Source organism: Corella eumyota, chromosome 6, assembly GCF_963082875.1.
Source record: "Corella eumyota chromosome 6, kaCorEumy4.1, whole genome shotgun sequence".
Lineage (NCBI taxonomy): Eukaryota > Metazoa > Chordata > Ascidiacea > Phlebobranchia > Corellidae > Corella > Corella eumyota.
Genome location: NC_137495.1, coordinates 10,755,335 through 10,776,597, shown reverse-complemented (window position 1 = coordinate 10,776,597; position 21,263 = coordinate 10,755,335). Strand labels below are relative to the sequence as shown.

Genomic DNA, 21,263 nt, shown 5'->3' with positions numbered 1-21,263 from the left:
TAGTTTCGTCCTTGGGCGGGCTCCAACCTTTCGGTTAAAGAACTAAACGCGCCAATGATTGTGACACAGAAACGACCGATTTACGACATTTCTATCAAATTTGCAAAGCAAAATTGTAAAAAAAATACGATTATATATTTGACCCTGGGTGGACTCGAACCGCAATCTTTTAAATTAAATAGAAAATAATAATGATAAACATTTATCTAATAATTAAATACATAAAATTTGCTTTAATAATTTAGTTGATAATCTTAATTAATTAATGTTCATGATTATCTTTATTTATTAATAGAGATTAATTTTAAAAATGATCAAATCATTTTAAATCGTATTTTATTTATCAAATAAATCTAGTTGTAAGTATTTTTGCTTGTTGTGATGATGAATTTAAAATTACTTTGACACAATTATTGCGTTCTTTAAAAAAAAATAATTGTATGCGATATCACCCTTTTCAATATAAATATATTAAATCAGTTTTACAAACGTTAATATGTGCATCACCAGCTTCTTTTAAACATCTTTAAAAGACGAAAATAATTTTATAAATTCAAAATCAGATGAGTGATTTAATGGAAGTTAAAGAATCTGTATTTTTTCATTAATCTTAAAGGTAGATGAACTACTTTTGGCTATAAAAAACTTGGAAAGTACACCTTTATCTTTTTTAAAAGACAACGTTTAACAAATCTTGCTAGATGGTGGACTAGATTGCAGAACAAATCTTAAAGGTCAGTGTTTTTTCAAAACTCCCTTATATTACCCACCACTTGCCTGAACATTACCAGACAGGATTGCATAATTAGTAATAACAAATTTTATCTTGTTTAAAAAAACTTTTGAATCGAATCAGTATTTTAATCATTTAGTTACCGAGGCTTTTATGCTTAGTGATGAAGCGTCTGTCTCGTAAACAGGAGATCCTGGGTTCAATCCCCAGAAACGCCTAATATTATTTTACTATAATGAAGTTGGTAGTTATTTTAAAAATATTTTTTTCTGATTACTTTAAAATAATACGTTAAATTTTAAACTCCACGAAGATTTGTAAACCTAACCTGACGTTTATGTTAAATTAGGCTTTTGTTTATCTTTCGACTGTAATTAATAGCTTATGCAAATTCTAACTCGCGAATGTAAAAAAAGTCGACTAAATTTTAATAGTTTTTTGTACTTTTTTCTTGATATTCTGTGCAATGTCTTTGCACAAGTAGCAAATTTAATAATTTTGATTGTTCTTAAAGATTGGTTGTGTACAAGAATATGAGATTCCGACTATTTAAAAAAAATTAACACTAAATTTACTTTGAAGTCCAAATCCATGTTGTTTGGACCGACTTAGCATTTTTAAAGTTTTGATTAAGAAAATATTATTTATCAAATTGGACCTTGCGGGTGCGTGGCGCAATGGATAACGCGTCTGCCTACGGAGCAGAAGATTCCAGGTTCGAGTCCTGACGCGCTCGTATTTCATTTAGCAAAATTGTTCCTACTTTAAGTACGTGAAATACTTATTTATGCCTAAGACATATTTATTTGTTCACTTTTCATCACACACAGAGTTACGGTTGCTAATTGAATCACACGATGCAATTGATAAAGTCGGTTTCATTTCACAATGGCATTGTGACGTTATATAAAAGGGCAAAAAATTTGTACGTTTTTGCATAGGAAAGGGTGACCCTTGCCTAATTTTTTTTAAATCATTTTAAAATTAATAAAACAAAAATAAACAATTGGATTAGGTTAAAGTAGTGATTGGGCTTCGTGAAATTATGCTTAAATACTTGCTTGATTACTAAAAAATAATGTAAATATTTTGCTTTTAAATTTAGTTTGATTATATTATACGACATCGATGCGTGTTTGTTTGCTGAAATTTATTTAAATAACACGATTAGATATATAAAACTGTTATTATATTGCAAAACCTTTAATTTAGTAACCATAATTATTTTTGTAATTGCGACAAAAATTATTTTAAATCCTTTTATTAACAAAAGTAAATTAATGTAAAAGTTGCAACAAATATTTGCAGCTGGCCATCTACCCACAACCAGCAATTCGAATTTTTATCACTTTTGCTCATTTATTAAACATATATGAAGTTTTACAGATGTGATCCTACAACTTGAGTTGTAACAAAGAATGTCTATTGGCCTACGAACAATATGCCTTTTTTCTTTTAACTTTATTAATTGTTAGTCTACAAATAAGATTCGTTTGATTAAAATTCGATAAAAAATGTTAAAATTTAACATTCGTTTGTTTAAAATTTGACAATTTGTTCAGCAAAATTTTATAAAATTTTGTTTTTAAAAATTATGCAAATAGCATATATACCTTATTCAAATAGAAACAAAGTTAGTTGTTGGTTGTTAGAAACGGTCAAAAGAATAACAGCAATTATAACTGTTAAGAAACTGCATATCTACACATATTACTGTAAATGATAAAATAAAAATAATTAAAACACAAAAACCATGAAAAAATGACAATGCCATGAGACAAGCATTTAAATAATTGAATAAAATCACGCTAGCTGATTTAAGAAGGAAAAGCAAGAGTTGTCGTGACCTATTGGTAAAGGCTATCAAAAAGAAACCTACTCAGCTCTGCAGGCACAAGTTCAAATCCTGCCGAAAACGCATTTTTTTTGCATTTTTTAATTACAAATTTAATTAAATAAATACAATTTTAAATACAAAATTAATTAAAGTTACCTTGAAAAGTAAACAAAACAGTTGTCGTGGCCGAGTGGTTAAGGCAATAGACTTACAATGTTTTAGGCGCTGTCCGCACATATTCGAATCCTGCCGACAACGAGTTTTTTTAATTTTTTAACTAAAATCACCCTAGCTGTCTTAAAGGAAACAAAGAGTTTTTCCACATGAAAATAAGTAACGTTGTTCGGTGGATATCGTTGGACAGTACCTTCATAAAAAACTTTTACTGGTCGTGCGGTAAATGATTGACGCTAATGGGGATCGATCCCAGGACCTCCTTTTTACTAGGCAGGCGCTTTAACACTATGTTATAATGCCTTTAAAGAAAGTCAATGTATCAGTTATGTCGTTACAAACAAATGTATTTAAAATAAAATAAAGTATTTTAATATTTAAATTCTTGTTGAAAACTCCCAAATTGAATGATCTATGCATCATAACGTTAAAACGCACGTCGAAAATAAAAAAAACTATTTCTACACCGGAAATCGAAGCCGAACCGTCTGGGTGAAAACCAGAAATCCCAAGCCTGACAAGCATAAACTTTACCACCGATGTTTGATATTGTTTCTAAGATAAGTTTTGTTAAAAATGGAGTGTTGTAAATTTATTAATTAATAACTGCCTTTAGTTGTCGGTTGTTTACAAGAATATCAAATTCTGTCTAATTTCTTTCAAAATTAAACGCTAAATTAAGTAATGTTCAAATCCATGTTTATTGAGTGGCTTCTGTTCAGTAGAACAAAATTGCCCTTCGTCTTTAAAACAAACATTTGCCTTTAATCAAAAGCTAAAATAAATCGTTAAAATAATGGTTTAATTCCAGAAAAACGAAGTTGGAGGTTCCATGTGTAAAGAGTTTCAAACAAATTTGCAAAGAAAATATTTTAAATATCAAGAAAACTATTTTTATCTCTGGGTTGGCCTTTCGGTTAATAGCCAAATGCGCCAACCATTGCAACACAACAACAACTGATTCGCGACATTTTTATTAAATTTGCAAAACATTATTATGGTAATAAAAATGAAGCAAGATCAAAATTATAATAAAAGAAATGTTTAACAAAATAAATTTGACCCTGGGTGGACTTAAACCTTCAAACTTTCTCCTAACAGCTGAACGCCCTAACCGATTGCGCGACGGAGACGATTATTTTGCCCACTTTGTTTGAATTTGCAAAGCAAATTAATATAATAAAAATGTAATAATATATTTCGTTCATGAATGGGCCCGAACTTTCAACCTTTCGGTTAAGAGCAAAACGCGCCAATCTATTGCGACACAAATACGACTAATTCGCGACATTTCTACTAAATTTGCAAAGCAAAATTATAATGATAATAAAAATGAGAAAAAACTAGTTTCGTCCTTGTGCGGGCTCGAACCTCCAACCTTTCGGTTAAAGAGCTAACGCGCCAATGATTGTGACACAGAAACGACCGATTTGCAACATTTTTATCAAATTTGCAAAGCAAAATTGTAAAAATAAGACGATTATATATTTGACCCTGGGTGGACTCGAACCGCAATCTTTTTAATTAAATAGAAAATAATAATGATAAACATTTATCTAATAATTAAATACATAAAATTTGATTTAATAATTTAGTTGATAATCTTAATTAAATAATGTTCATGATTATCTTCATTTATTAATAGAGATTAATTTTAAAAATGAATAAATGATTTTAAATCGTATTTTATTTATTAAATAAATCTAGTTGTAAGTATTTTTGCTTGTTGTGATGATGAATTTAAAATTACTTTGACACAATTATTGCATTCTTTAAAAAAAAATAATTGTATGGGATATCACTCTTTTCAATATAAATATATCAAAACAGTTTTACAAACGTTAACATGTGCATCACCAGCTTTTTTTAAACACCTTTAAAAAACGGAAATAATTTTATAAATTCAAAATCAGATGATTGATTTAATGGAAGTTAATAGTTAATAGCCAAATGCGCCAACCATTGCAACCCAACTGATTCGCGACATTTTTATGAAATTTGCAAAACATTATTATGGTAATAAAAATGAAGCAAACAAAAAATTCGTCCCTGGGTGGGCTTGAACCACCAACCTTTCGGTTAACAGCCGAACGCGCTAACCGATTGCGCCACAGAGACGACATTCATTGCTACACTTGGATTGAATCTGAAGATTAAAATTATAATAATAAAAATGTAACAAAATATATTTGACGTTGGGTGGACTCGAACAACCAACCTTTCGGTTAACAGACGAACTCGCTAACTGATTGCGCCATAGAGACGACATTTTTTGCCACACTTGGTCTAAATTTGGAGATCAAAATTATAATAATAAAAATGTAACAAAATAAATTTGGCCCTGGGTGGACTTAAACCTTCAAACTTTCTCCTAACAGCTGAACGCCCTAACCGATTGCGCGACAGAGACGATTATTTCGCCCACTTTGTTTGAATTTGCAAAGGAAATTAATATAATAAAAATGTAATAATATATTTCGTTCATGAATGGGCCCGAACCTTCAACCTTTCGGTTAAGAGCAAAACGCGCCGATCTATTGCGACACAAATACGACTAATTCGCGACATTTCTACTAAATTTGCAAAGCAAAATTACAATGATAATAAAAATGAGAAAAAACTAGTTTCGTCCTTGGGCGGGCTCGAACCTCCAACCTTTCGGTTAAAGAGCTAAACGCGCCAATGATTGTGACACAGAAACAACCGATTTGCGACATTTCTATCAAATTTGCAAAGCAAAATTGTAAAAAAAATACGATTATATATTTGACCCTGGGTGGACTCGAACCGCAATCTTTTAAATTAAATAGAAAATAATAATGATAAACATTTATCTAATAATTAAATACATAAAATTTGCTTTAATAATTTAGTTGATAATCTTAATTAATTAATGTTCATGATTATCTTTATTTATTAATAGAGATTAATTTTAAAAATGATCAAATAATTTTAAATCGTATTTTATTTATCAAATAAATCTAGTTGTAAGTATTTTTGCTTGTTGTGATGATGAATTTAAAATTACTTTGACACAATTATTGCGTTCTTTAAAAAAAAATAATTGTATGCGATATCACCCTTTTCAATATAAATATATTAAATCAGTTTTACAAACGTTAATATGTGCATCACCAGCTTCTTTTAAACATCTTTAAAGGACGAAAATAATTTTATAAATTCAAAATCAGATGAGTGATTTAATGGAAGTTAAAGAATCTGTATTTTTTCATTAATCTTAAAGGTAGATGAACCAATTTTGGCTATAAAAAACTTGGAAAGTACACCTTTATCTTTTTTAAAAGACAACGTTTAACAAATCTTGCTAGATGGTGGACTAGATTGCAGAACAAATCTTAAAGGTCAGTGTTTATTCAAAACTCCCTTATATTACCCACCACTTGCCTGAACATTACCAGACAGGATTGCATAATTAGTAATAACAAATTTTATCTTGTTTAAAAAAACTTTTGAATCGAATCAGTATTTTAATCATTTAGTTACCGAGGCTTTTATGCTTAGTGATGAAGCGTCTGTCCCGTAAACAGGAGATCCTGGGTTCAATCCCCAGAAACGCCTAATATTATTTTACTATAATGAAGTTGGTAGTTATTTTAAAAATAATTTTTTCTGATTACTTTAAAATAATACGTTAAATTTTAAACTCCACGAAGATTTGTAAACCTAACCTGACGTTTATGTTAAATTAGGCTTTTGTTTATCTTTCGACTGTAATTAATAGCTTATGCAAATTCTAACTCGCGAATGTAAAAAAAGTCGACTAAATTTTAATAGTTTTTTGTACTTTTTTCTTGATATTCTGTGCAATGTTTTTGCACAAGTAGCAAATTTAATAATTTTGATTGTTCTTAAAGATTGGTTGTGTACAAGAATATGAGATTCCGACTATTTAAAAAAAATTAACACTAAATTTACTTTGAAGTCCAAATCCACGTTGTTTGGACCGACTTAGCATTTTTAAAGTTTTGATTAAGAAAATATTATTTATCAAATTGGACATTGCGGGTGCGTGGCGCAATGGATAACCCGTCTGCCTACGGAGCAGAAGATTCCAGGTTCGAGTCCTGGCGCGCTCGTATTTCATTTAGCAAAATTGTTCCTACTTTAAGTACGTGAAATACTTATTTATGCTTAAGACATATTTATTTGTTCACTTTTCATCACACACAGAGTTACGGTTGCTAATTGAATCACACGATGCAATTGATAAAGTCGGTTTCATTTCACAATGGCATTGTGACGTTATATAAAAGGGCAAAAAATTTGTACCTTTTTGCATAGGAAAGGGTGACCCTTGCCTAATTTTTTTTAAATCATTTCAAAATTAATAAAACAAAAATAAACAATTAGATTAGGTTAAAGTAGTGATTGGGCTTCGTGAAATTATGCTTAAATACTTGCTTGATTACTAAAAAATAATGTAAATATTTTGCTTTTAAATTTAGTTTGATTATATTATACGACATCGATGCGTGTTTGTTTGCTGAAATTTATTTAAATAACACGATTAGATATATAAAACTGTTATTATATTGCAAAACCTTTAATTTAGTAACCATAATTATTTTTGTAATTGCGACAAAAATTATTTTAAATCACTTTATTAACAAAAGTAAATTAATGTAAAAGTTGCAACAAATATTTGCAGCTGGCCATCTACCCACAACCAGCAATTCGAATTTTTATCACTTTTGCTCATTTATTAAACATATATGAAGTTTTACAGATGTGATCCTACAACTTGAGTTGTAACAAAGAATGTCTATTGGCCTACGAACAATATGCCTTTTTTCTTTTAACTTTATTAATTGTTAGTCTACAAATAAGATTCGTTTGATTAAAATTCGATAAAAAATGTTAAAATTTAACATTCGTTTGTTTAAAATTTGACAATTTGTTCAGCAAAATTTTATTAAATTCTGTTTTTAAAAATTATGCAAATAGCATATATACCTTATTCAAATAGAAACAAAGTTAGTTGTTGGTTGTTAGAAACGGTCAAAAGAATAACAGCAATTATAACTGTTAAGAAACTGCATATCTACACATATTACTGTAAATACCTAGCTTATTGGTACCAAAATCTACACTTAACCAATAAAAATAATTAAAACACAAAAACCATGAAAAAATGACAATGCCATGGGACAAGCATTTAAATAATTGAATAAAATCACGCTAGCTGTTTTAAGAAGGAAAAGCAAGAGTTGTCGTGACCTATTGGTTAAGGCTATCAAAAAGGAACCTATTCAGCTCTGCAGACACAAGTTCAAATCCTGCCGAAAACGCATTTTTTTTGCATTTTTTAATTACAAATTTAATTAAATAAATACAATTTTAAATACAAAATTAATTAAAGTTACCTTGAAAAGTAAACAAAACAGTTGTCGTGGCCGAGTGGTTAAGGCAATAGACTTACAATGTTTTAGGCGCTGTCCGCACATATTCGAATCCTGCCGACAACGAGTTTTTTTAATTTTTTAACTAAAATCACCCTAGCTGTCTTAAAGGAAACAAAGAGTTTTTCCACATAAAAATAAGTAACGTTGTTCGGTGGATATCGTTGGACAGTACCTTCATTAAAAAACTTTTACTGGTCGTGCGGTAAATGATTGACGCTAATGGGGATCGATCCCAGGACCTCCTTTTTACTAGGCAGGCGCTTTAACACTATGTTATAATGCCTTTAAAGAAAGTCAATGTATCAGTTATGTCGTTACAAACAAATGTATTTAAAATAAAATAAAGTATTTTAATATTTAAATTCTTGTTGAAAACTCCCAAATTGAATGATCTATGCATCATAACGTTAAAACGCACGTCGAAAATAAAAAAAACTATTTCTACACCGGAAATCGAAGCCGAACCGTCTGGGTGAAAACCAGAAATCCCAAGCCTGACAAGCATAAACTTTACCACCGATGTTTGATATTGTTTCTAAGATAAGTTTTGTTAAAAATGGAGTGTTGTAAATTTATTAATTAATAACTGCCTTTAGTTGTCGGTTGTTTACAAGAATATCAAATTCTGTCTAATTTCTTTCAAAATTAAACGCTAAATTAAGTAATGTTCAAATCCATGTTTATTGAGTGGCTTCTGTTCAGTAGAACGAAATTGCCCTTCGTCTTTAAAACAAACATTTGCCTTTAATCAAAAGCTAAAATGAATCGTTAAAATAATGGTTTAATTCTAGAAAAACGAAGTTGGAGGTTCCATGTGTAAAGAGTTTCAAACAAATTTGCAAAGAAAATATTTTAAATATAAAGAAAACTATTTTTATCTCTGGGTTGGCCTTTCGGTTAATAGCCAAATGCGCCAACCATTGCAACACAACAACAACTGATTCGCGACATTTTTATTAAATTTGCAAAACATTATTATGGTAATAAAAATGAAGCAAGATCAAAATTATAATAAAAGAAATGTTTAACAAAATAAATTTGACCCTGGGTGGACTTAAACCTTCAAACTTTCTCCTAACAGCTAAACGCCCTAACCGATTGCGCGACGGAGACGATTATTTTGCCCACTTTGTTTGAATTTGCAAAGCAAATTAATATAATAAAAATGTAATAATATATTTCGTTCATGAATGGGCCCGAACTTTCAACCTTTCGGTTAAGAGCAAAACGCGCCAATCTATTGCGACACAAATACGACTAATTCGCGACATTTCTACTAAATTTGCAAAGCAAAATTATATTGATAATAAAAATGAGAAAAAACTAGTTTCGTCCTTGTGCGGGCTCGAACCTCCAACCTTTCGGTTAAAGAGCTAACGCGCCAATGATTGTGACACAGAAACGACCGATTTGCAACATTTTTATCAAATTTGCAAAGCAAAATTGTAAAAATAAGACGATTATATATTTGACCCTGGGTGGACTCGAACCGCAATCTTTTAAATTAAATAGAAAATAATAATGATACACATTTATCTAATAATTAAATACATAAAATTTGATTTAATAATTTAGTTGATAATCTTAATTAATTAATGTTCATGATTATCTTCATTTATTAATAGAGATTAATTTTAAAAATGAATAAATGATTTTAAATCGTATTTTATTTATTAAATATATCTAGTTGTAAGTATTTTTGCTTGTTGTGATGATGAATTTAAAATTACTTTGACACAATTATTGCATTCTTTAAAAAAAAATAATTGTATGGGATATCACTCTTTTCAATATAAATATATTAAAACAGTTTTACAAACGTTAACATGTGCATCACCAGCTTTTTTTAAACACCTTTAAAAAACGGAAATAATTTTATAAATTCAAAATCAGATGATTGATTTAATGGAAGTTAATAGTTAATAGCCAAATGCGCCAACCATTGCAACCCAACTGATTCGCGACATTTTTATGAAATTTGCAAAACATTATTATGGTAATAAAAATAAAGCAAACAAAAAATTCGTGCCTGGGTGGGCTTGAACCACCAACCATTCGGTTAACAGCCGAACGCGCTAACCGATTGCGCCACAGAGACGACATTCATTGCTACACTTGGATTGAATCTGAAGATTAAAATTATAATAATAAAAATGTAACAAAATATATTTGACGTTGGGTGGACTCGAACAACCAACCTTTCGGTTAACAGACGAACTCGCTAACTGATTGCGCCATAGAGACGACATTTTTTGCCACACTTGGTCTAAATTTGGAGATCAAAATTATAATAATAAAAATGTAACAAAATAAATTTGGCCCTGGGTGGACTTAAACCTTCAAACTTTCTCCTAACAGCTGAACGCCCTAACCGATTGCGCGACAGAGACGATTATTTCGCCCACTTTGTTTGAATTTGCAAAGGAAATTAATATAATAAAAATGTAATAATATATTTCGTTCATGAATGGGCCCGAACCTTCAACCTTTCGGTTAAGAGCAAAACGCGCCAATCTATTGCGACACAAATACGACTAATTCGCGACATTTCTACTAAATTTGCAAAGCAAAATTACAATGATAATAAAAATGAGAAAAAACTAGTTTCGTCCTTGGGCGGGCTCGAACCTCCAACCTTTCGGTTAAAGAGCTAAACGCGCCAATGATTGTGACACAGAAACGACCGATTTACGACATTTCTATCAAATTTGCAAAGCAAAATTGTAAAAAAAATACGATTATATATTTGACCCTGGGTGGACTCGAACCGCAATCTTTTAAATTAAATAGAAAATAATAATGATAAACATTTATCTAATAATTAAATACATAAAATTTGCTTTAATAATTTAGTTGATAATCTTAATTAATTAATGTTCATGATTATCTTTATTTATTAATAGAGATTAATTTTAAAAATGATCAAATAATTTTAAATCGTATTTTATTTATCAAATAAATCTAGTTGTAAGTATTTTTGCTTGTTGTGATGATGAATTTAAAATTACTTTGACACAATTATTGCGTTCTTTAAAAAAAAATAATTGTATGCGATATCACCCTTTTCAATATAAATATATTAAATCAGTTTTACAAACGTTAATATGTGCATCACCAGCTTCTTTTAAACATCTTTAAAGGACGAAAATAATTTTATAAATTCAAAATCAGATGAGTGATTTAATGGAAGTTAAAGAATCTGTATTTTTTCATTAATCTTAAAGGTAGATGAACCAATTTTGGCTATAAAAAACTTGGAAAGTACACCTTTATCTTTTTTAAAAGACAACGTTTAACAAATCTTGCTAGATGGTGGACTAGATTGCAGAACAAATCTTAAAGGTCAGTGTTTTTTCAAAACTCCCTTATATTACCCACCACTTGCCTGAACATTACCAGACAGGATTGCATAATTAGTAATAACAAATTTTATCTTGTTTAAAAAAACTTTTGAATCGAATCAGTATTTTAATCATTTAGTTACCGAGGCTTTTATGCTTAGTGATGAAGCGTCTGTCCCGTAAACAGGAGATCCTGGGTTCAATCCCCAGAAACGCCTAATATTATTTTACTATAATGAAGTTGGTAGTTATTTTAAAATAATTTTTTCTGATTACTTTAAAATAATACGTTAAATTTTAAACTCCACGAAGATTTGTAAACCTAACCTGACGTTTATGTTAAATTAGGCTTTTGTTTATCTTTCGACTGTAATTAATAGCTTATGCAAATTCTAACTCGCGAATGTAAAAAAAGTCGACTAAATTTTAATAGTTTTTTGTACTTTTTTCTTGATATTCTGTGCAATGTTTTTGCACAAGTAGCAAATTTAATAATTTTGATTGTTCTTAAAGATTGGTTGTGTACAAGAATATGAGATTCCGACTATTTAAAAAAAATTAACACTAAATTTACTTTGAAGTCCAAATCCATGTTGTTTGGACCGACTTAGCATTTTTAAAGTTTTGATTAAGAAAATATTATTTATCAAATTGGACATTGCGGGTGCGTGGCGCAATGGATAACGCGTCTGCCTACGGAGCAGAAGATTCCAGGTTCGAGTCCTGGCGCGCTCGTATTTCATTTAGCAAATTTGTTCCTACTTTAAGTACGTGAAATACTTATTTATGCTTAAGACATATTTATTTGTTCACTTTTCATCACACACAGAGTTACGGTTGCTAATTGAATCACACGATGCAATTGATAAAGTCGGTTTCATTTCACAATGGCATTGTGACGTTATATAAAAGGGCAAAAAATTTGTACCTTTTTGCATAGGAAAGGGTGACCCTTGCCTAATTTTTTTTAAATCATTTCAAAATTAATAAAACAAAAATAAACAATTAGATTAGGTTAAAGTAGTGATTGGGCTTCGTGAAATTATGCTTAAATACTTGCTTGATTACTAAAAAATAATGTAAATATTTTGCTTTTAAATTTAGTTTGATTATATTATACGACATCGATGCGTGTTTGTTTGCTGAAATTTATTTAAATAACACGATTAGATATATAAAACTGTTATTATATTGCAAAACCTTTAATTTAGTAACCATAATTATTTTTGTAATTGCGACAAAAATTATTTTAAATCACTTTATTAACAAAAGTAAATTAATGTAAAAGTTGCAACAAATATTTGCAGCTGGCCATCTACCCACAACCAGCAATTCGAATTTTTATCACTTTTGCTCATTTATTAAACATATATGAAGTTTTACAGATGTGATCCTACAACTTGAGTTGTAACAAAGAATGTCTATTGGCCTACGAACAATATGCCTTTTTTCTTTTAACTTTATTAATTGTTAGTCTACAAATAAGATTCGTTTGATTAAAATTCGATAAAAAATGTTAAAATTTAACATTCGTTTGTTTAAAATTTGACAATTTGTTCAGCAAAATTTTATTAAATTCTGTTTTTAAAAATTATGCAAATAGCATATATACCTTATTCAAATAGAAACAAAGTTAGTTGTTGGTTGTTAGAAACGGTCAAAAGAATAACAGCAATTATAACTGTTAAGAAACTGCATATCTACACATATTACTGTAAATACCTAGCTTATTGGTACCAAAATCTACACTTAACCAATAAAAATAATTAAAACACAAAAACCATTAAAAAATGACAATGCCATGGGACAAGCATTTAAATAATTGAATAAAATCACGCTAGCTGTTTTAAGAAGGAAAAGCAAGAGTTGTCGTGACCTATTGGTTAAGGCTATCAAAAAGGAACCTATTCAGCTCTGCAGGCACAAGTTCAAATCCTGCCGAAAACGCATTTTTTTTGCATTTTTTAATTACAAATTTAATTAAATAAATACAATTTTAAATACAAAATTAATTAAAGTTACCTTGAAAAGTAAACAAAACAGTTGTCGTGGCCGAGTGGTTAAGGCAATAGACTTACAATGTTTTAGGCGCTGTCCGCACATATTCGAATCCTGCCGACAACGAGTTTTTTTAATTTTTTAACTAAAATCACCCTAGCTGTCTTAAAGGAAACAAAGAGTTTTTCCACATAAAAATAAGTAACGTTGTTCGGTGGATATCGTTGGACAGTACCTTCATTAAAAAACTTTTACTGGTCGTGCGGTAAATGATTGACGCTAATGGGGATCGATCCCAGGACCACCTTTTTACTAGGCAGGCGCTTTAACACTATGTTATAATGCCTTTAAAGAAAGTCAATGTATCAGTTATGTCGTTACAAACAAATGTATTTAAAATAAAATAAAGTATTTTAATATTTAAATTCTTGTTGAAAACTCCCAAATTGAATGATCTATGCATCATAACGTTAAAACGCACGTCGAAAATAAAAAAAACTATTTCTACACCGGAAATCGAAGCCGAACCGTCTGGGTGAAAACCAGAAATCCCAAGCTTGACAAGCATAAACTTTACCACCGATGTTTGATATTGTTTCTAAGATAAGTTTTGTTAAAAATGGAGTGTTGTAAATTTATTAATTAATAACTGCCTTTAGTTGTCGGTTGTTTACAAGAATATAAAATTCTGTCTAATTTCTTTCAAAATTAAACGCTAAATTAAGTAATGTTCAAATCCATGTTTATTGAGTGGCTTCTGTTCAGTAGAACGAAATTGCCCTTCGTCTTTAAAACAAACATTTGCCTTTAATCAAAAGCTAAAATGAATCGTTAAAATAATGGTTTAATTCCAGAAAAACGAAGTTGGAGGTTCCATGTGTAAAGAGTTTTAAACAAATTTGCAAAGAAAATATTTTAAATATAAAGAAAACTATTTTTATCTCTGGGTTGGCCTTTCGGTTAATAGCCAAATGCGCCAACCATTGCAACACAACAACAACTGATTCGCGACATTTTTATTAAATTTGCAAAACATTATTATGGTAATAAAAATGAAGCAAGATCAAAATTATAATAAAAGAAATGTTTAACAAAATAAATTTGACCCTGGGTGGACTTAAACCTTCAAACTTTCTCCTAACAGCTGAACGCCCTAACCGATTGCGCGACGGAGACGATTATTTTGCCCACTTTGTTTGAATTTGCAAAGCAAATTAATATAATAAAAATGTAATAATATATTTCGTTCATGAATGGGCCCGAACTTTCAACCTTTCGGTTAAGAGCAAAACGCGCCAATCTATTGCGACACAAATACGACTAATTCGCGACATTTCTACTAAATTTGCAAAGCAAAATTATAATGATAATAAAAATGAGAAAAAACTAGTTTCGTCCTTGTGCGGGCTCGAACCTCCAACCTTTCGGTTAAAGAGCTAACGCGCCAATGATTGTGACACAGAAACGACCGATTTGCAACATTTTTATCAAATTTGCAAAGCAAAATTGTAAAAATAAGACGATTATATATTTGACCCTGGGTGGACTCGAACCGCAATCTTTTTAATTAAATAGAAAATAATAATGATAAACATTTATCTAATAATTAAATACATAAAATTTGATTTAATAATTTAGTTGATAATCTTAATTAATTAGTTCATGATTATCTTCATTTATTAATAGAGATTAATTTTAAAAATGAATAAATGATTTTAAATCGTATTTTATTTATTAAATAAATCTAGTTGTAAGTATCTTTGCTTGTTGTGATGATGAATTTAAAATTACTTTGACACAATTATTGCATTCTTTAAAAAAAAAATAATTGTATGGGATATCACTCTTTTCAATATAAATATATTAAAACAGTTTTACAAACGTTAACATGTGCATCACCAGCTTTTTTTAAACACTTTTAAAAAACGGAAATAATTTTATAAATTCAAAATCAGATGATTGATTTAATGGAAGTTAATAGTTAATAGCCAAATGCGCCAACCATTGCAACCCAACTGATTCGCGACATTTTTATGAAATTTGCAAAACATTATTATGGTAATAAAAATGAAGCAAACAAAAAATTCGTCCCTGGGTGGGCTTGAACCATCAACCTTTCGGTTAACAGCCGAACGCGCTAACCGATTGCGCCACAGAGACGACATTCATTGCTACACTTGGATTGAATCTGAAGATTAAAATTATAATAATAAAAATGTAACAAAATATATTTGACGTTGGGTGGACTCGAACAACCAACCTTTCGGTTAACAGACGAACTCGCTAACTGATTGCGCCATAGAGACGACATTTTTTGCCACACTTGGTCTAAATTTGGAGATCAAAATTATAATAATAAAAATGTAACAAAATAAATTTGGCCCTGGGTGGACTTAAACCTTCAAACTTTCTCCTAACAGCTGAACGCCCTTACCGATTGCGCGACAGAGACGATTATTTCGCCCACTTTGTTTGAATTTGCAAAGAAAATTAATATAATAAAAATGTAATAATATATTTCGTTCATGAATGGGCCCGAACCTTCAACCTTTCGGTTAAGAGCAAAACGCGCCAATCTATTGCGACACAAATACGACTAATTCGCGACATTTCTACTAAATTTGCAAAGCAAAATTACAATGATAATAAAAATGAGAAAAAAATAGTTTCGTCCTTGGGCGGGCTCGAACCTCCAACCTTTCGGTTAAAGAGCTAAACGCGCCAATGATTGTGACACAGAAACGACCGATTTGCAACATTTCTATCAAATTTGCAAAGCAAAATTGTAAAAAAAATACGATTATATATTTGACCCTGGGTGGACTCAAACCGCAATCTTTTAAATTAAATAGAAAATAATAATGATAAACATTTATCTAATAATTAAATACATAAAATTTGATTTAATAATTTAGTTGATAATCTTAATTAATTAATGTTTATGGATTATCTTTATTTAATAATAGAGATTAATTTTAAAAATGATTAAATGATTTTAAATCGTATTTTATTTATCAAATAAATCTAGTTGTAAGTATTTTTGCTTGTTGTGATGATGAATTTAAAATTACTTTGACATAATTATTGCGTTCTTTAAAAAAAAATAATTGTATGCGATATCACCCTTTTCAATATAAATATATTAAATCAGTTTTACAAACGTTAACATGTGCATCACCAGCTTTTTTTAAACATCTTTAAAAGACGAAAATAATTTTATAAATTCAAAATCAGATGATTGATTTAATGGAAGTTAATAGTTAATAGCCGAATGCGCCAACCATTGCAACACAACAACAACTGATTCGCGACATTTTTATGAAATTTGTAAAACATTATTATGGTAATAAAAATGAAGCAAAGAAAAAATTCGTCCCTGGGTGGTCTTGAACCACCAACCTTTCGGTTAACAGCAGAACGCGCTAACCGATTGCGCCACAGAGACGACATTCATTGTTACACTTGGATTGAATCTAAAGATTAAAATTATAATAATAAAAATGTAACAAAATATATTTGACCTTGGGTGGACTCGAACAACCAACCTTTCGGTTAACAGACGAACTCGCTAACTGATTGCGCCATAGAGACGACATTTTTTGTCACACTTGGTCTAAATATGAAGATCAAAATTATAATATTAAAAATGTAACAAAATAAATTTGACCCTGGGTGGACTTAAACCTTCAAACTTTCTTCTAACAGCTGAACGCCCTAACCGATTGCGCGACAAAGACGATTATTTCGCTTTTCAATTTTTTGAATTTGCAAAGCAAAATTAATATAATAAAAATGTAATAATATATTTCGTTCATGAATGGGCCCGAACCTTCAACCTTTCGGTTAAGAGCAAAACGCGCCAATCTATTGCGACACAAATACGACTAATTCGCGACACTTCTATTAAATTTGCAAAGCAAAATTATATTAATAAAAATGAGAAAAAACTAGTTTCATTCTTGGGGGGGTCGAACCTCCAACTTTTCGGTTAAAGAACTAAACGCGCCAATGATTGCGACACAGAAACCACTGATTTGCGACATTTCTATCAAATTTGCAAAGCAAAAGTGTAAAAAAAAAAACGATTATATATTTGACCCGAGGTGGACTCGAACCGCAATCTTTTAAATTAAAAAGAAAATAATAATGATAAACATTTATCTAATAATTAAATACATAAAATTTGATTTAATAATTTAGTTGATAATCTTAATTAATTTATGTTTATGAATATCTTTATTTATTGATAGAGATTAATTTTAAAAATGATCAAATGATTTTAAATCGTATTTTATTTATCAAATAAATCTAGTTGTAAGTATTTTTGTTTGTTGTGATGATGAATTTAAAATTACTTTGACACAATTATTGCGTTCTTTAAAAAAATAATAATTGTATGGGATATCCCCCATACAATAATTATATTGATATTAATTAATTAAAATCGCGCTAGCTGCTCGGAGAAGAAAACTTAGTATAGACTTGATTTCTTTTAGGCTCTGCCCGCGAAGGTTCGAGTCCAGCCGATAACGCATTTTTATTTCAGTTTTATTACAAAATTAATTTAAATCACGCTAGCTGCTCCGAGAATCCAACATAACAGTTGTCGTGGCCGAGTGGTTAAGGCGATAAACTTGAAATCTATTGGGCTCTGCCCGCGCAGGTTCGAATCCTGCCGACAACGCATTATTTAATTTTAGTTTAAATACAAATTTAATTAACTAATTAAAATCACGCAAGGTGCTCCGAGAATGGAACATTAGAGTTGTCGTGGCCGAAGCTATAGGTTTGAGTTCTTTGAGGCTCTGCCCGCACAGTTTCGTCTCATGCCAACGCTTTATTTTATGTTTTAATAAAACTTTAAATAATTTGATTGCATCACGCTGGCTGCTCCGAGAATCCAAAATACGAGTTGGCGTGGCCGATTCCTTAAGGCAATCGACTTGATATCATTTGCGCTTTGCCCGCGAAGGTTCGAACCCTGTCGACAACGGATTTTTTTTACTAATTTTTTAACTAAAATCACGCTAGCTGTCTTAAAGGGAACAAAGAGTTTTTCCATATAAAAATAAGTAACATTGTTCGGTGAATATCGTTGGACGGTACCTTCATAAAAAAAAACTTTTACTGGTCGTTCGGTAAATAATTAGGCGCTAGTGGTGATCGATCCCAGGACCTCCTTTTTACTAGACAGGCGCTTTAACACTATGTTATAATGCCTTTAAAGAAAGTCAGTTATGTCGTTACAAACAAATGTATTTAAAATAAAGTATTTTAATATTTAAATTCTTGTTGAAAACTCCCAAATTGAACGATCTATGCATCATAACGTTAAAACGCACGTCGAAAATAAAAAAACTATTTCTACACCGGAAATCGAAGCCGGGCCGTCTGGGTGAAAACCAGAAATCCCAAGCATAAACTTTACCACCGATGTTTGATATTGTCTCCAAGATAAGTTATGTTAAAAATAGAGTGTAGTAAATTTATTAGTTAATAACTGCCTTTAGTTGTCGGTTGTTTACAAGAATATAAAATTCTGTCTAATTTTCTTTAAAATTAAACGCTAAATTAAGTAATGTCTAAATCCATGTTTATTGAGTGGCTTCTGTTCAGTAGAACGAAATTGCCCTTTGTCATTAAAACAAACATTAGCCTTTTATAAAAAGCTAAAATGAATCGTTAAAATAATGGTTTAATTCCACAAAAACAAAGTTAGAGGTTCCATGTGAAAAGAGTTTAAAACAAATTTGCAAAGGAAATATTTTAAATCTAAAGAAAACTATTTTTATCTCTGGGTTGACATTTCGGTTAATAGCCAAATGCGCCAACCATTTTAACACAACAACAACTGATTCGCGACATTTTTATTAAATTTGCAAAACATTATCATGGTAATAAAAATAACGCAAGATCAAAATTATAATAAAAGAAATGTTTAACAAAATAAATTTGACCCTTGGTGGACTTAAACCTTCAAAATTTCTCCTAACAGCTGAACGCCCTAACCGATTGCGCGACAGATCAAATTTGCAAAGCAAAATTGTAAAAAAAAACGATTATATATTTGACCCGAGGTGGACTCGAACCGCAATCTTTTAAATTAAAAGGAAAATAATAATGATAAACGTTTATCTAATAATTAAATACATAAAATTTGGTTTAATAATTTAGTTGATAATCTTAATTAATTTATGTTTATGATTATCTTTATTTATTAATAGAGATTAATATTAAAAATGATCAAATGATTTTAAATCGTATTTTATTTATCAAATTAATCTAGTTGTAAGTATTTTTGCTTGTTGTGATGATGAATTTAAAATTACTTTAACACAATTATTGCGTTCTTTAAAAAAATAATAATTGTATGGGATATCCCCCATACAATAAATGTATTGATATTAATTAATTAAAATCGCGCTAGCTGCTCGGAGAAGAAAACTTAGTATAGACTTGATTTCTTTTAGGCTCTGCCCGCGAAGGTTTGAGTCCAGCCGATAACGCATTTTTATTTCAGTTTTAATACAAAATTAATTTAAATCACGCTAGCTGCTCCGAGAATCCAACAAAACAGTTGTCGTGGCCGAGTGGTTAAGGCGATAGACTTGAAATCTATTGGGCTCTGCCCGCGCAGGTTCGAATCCTGCCGACAACGCATTATTTAATTTTAGTTTAAATACAAATTTAATTAACTAATTAAAATCACACAAGGTGCTCCGAGAATGGAACATTAGAGTTGTCGTGGCCGAAGCTATAGGTTTGAGTTCTTTGAGGCTCTGCCCGCACAGTTTCGACTTATGCCAACGCTTTATTTTATGTTTTAATGAAACTTTAAATAATTTGATTAAATCACGCTGGCTGCTCCGAGTATCCAAAATACGAGTTGGCGTGACCGAGTCGTTAAGGCAATCGACTTGATATCATTTGCGCTTTGCACGCGAAGGTTCGAATCCTGTCGACAACGGATTTTTTTAATTTTTTTTACTAATTTTTTAACTAAAATCACGCTAGCTGTCTTAAAGGGAACAAAGAGTTTTTCCACATAAAAATAAGTAACATTGTTCGGTGAATATCGTTGGACGGTACCTTCATAAAAAAAAACTTTTACTGGTCGTTCGGTAAATAATTAGGCGCTAATGGGGATCGATCCCAGGATCTCCTTTTTACTAGACAGGCGCTTTAACACTATGCCATAATGCCTTTAAAGAAAGTCAGTTATGTCGTTTCAAACAAATGTATTTAAAATAAAGTATTTTAATATTTAAATTCTTGTTGAAAAATCCCAAATTGAACGATCTATGCATCATAACGTTAAAAAGCACGTCGAAAATAAATAAACTATTTCTACACCGGAAATCGAAGCCGAACCGTCTGGGTGAAAACCAGAAATCCCAACTTGACAAGCATAAACTTTACCACCGATGTTTGATATTGTCTCCAAGATAAGTTTTGTTAAAAATGGAGTGTAGTAAATTTATTAATTAATAACTGCCTTTAGTTGTCGGTTGTTTACAAGAATATAAAATTCTGTCTAATTTCTTTCAAAATTAAACGCTAAATTAAGTAATGTCTAAATCCATGTTTATTGAGTGGCTTCTGTTCAGTAGAACGAAATTGCCCTTCGTATTTAAAACAAACATTTGCCTTTAATAAAAAGCTAAAATGAATCGTTAAAATAATGGTTTAATTCCAGAAAAACAAAGTTAGAGGTTCCATGTGAAAAGAGTTTCAAACAAATTTGCAAAGGAAAAAAT

The 21,263-nt window shown here is 30.2% G+C and overlaps 8 non-coding genes across 8 annotated transcripts; 5 read left to right on the top strand and 3 right to left on the bottom strand.

Moving 5' to 3' along the window:
• The first annotated feature begins 1,396 nt into the window (after window positions 1–1,396).
• On the top strand, window positions 1,397–1,469 carry Trnar-acg (transfer RNA arginine (anticodon ACG)). Its single transcript has one exon. It is a non-coding gene; the product is annotated as a tRNA-Arg (tRNA).
• A 3,319-nt stretch (window positions 1,470–4,788) lies between these two features.
• Trnan-guu (transfer RNA asparagine (anticodon GUU)) lies at window positions 4,789–4,862 on the bottom strand. Its single transcript has one exon. It is a non-coding gene; the product is annotated as a tRNA-Asn (tRNA).
• Window positions 4,863–6,768: 1,906 nt separating this feature from the next.
• On the top strand, window positions 6,769–6,841 carry Trnar-acg (transfer RNA arginine (anticodon ACG)). The gene has a single exon. It is a non-coding gene; the product is annotated as a tRNA-Arg (tRNA).
• Window positions 6,842–10,191: 3,350 nt separating this feature from the next.
• Window positions 10,192–10,265, bottom strand: Trnan-guu (transfer RNA asparagine (anticodon GUU)). Its single transcript has one exon. It is a non-coding gene; the product is annotated as a tRNA-Asn (tRNA).
• A 1,905-nt stretch (window positions 10,266–12,170) lies between these two features.
• Window positions 12,171–12,243, top strand: Trnar-acg (transfer RNA arginine (anticodon ACG)). Its single transcript has one exon. It is a non-coding gene; the product is annotated as a tRNA-Arg (tRNA).
• Window positions 12,244–15,592: 3,349 nt separating this feature from the next.
• On the bottom strand, window positions 15,593–15,666 carry Trnan-guu (transfer RNA asparagine (anticodon GUU)). The gene has a single exon. It is a non-coding gene; the product is annotated as a tRNA-Asn (tRNA).
• A 2,442-nt stretch (window positions 15,667–18,108) lies between these two features.
• Trnas-uga (transfer RNA serine (anticodon UGA)) lies at window positions 18,109–18,190 on the top strand. The gene has a single exon. It is a non-coding gene; the product is annotated as a tRNA-Ser (tRNA).
• Window positions 18,191–20,082: 1,892 nt separating this feature from the next.
• Trnas-uga (transfer RNA serine (anticodon UGA)) lies at window positions 20,083–20,164 on the top strand. The gene has a single exon. It is a non-coding gene; the product is annotated as a tRNA-Ser (tRNA).
• Window positions 20,165–21,263: the final 1,099 nt, after the last annotated feature.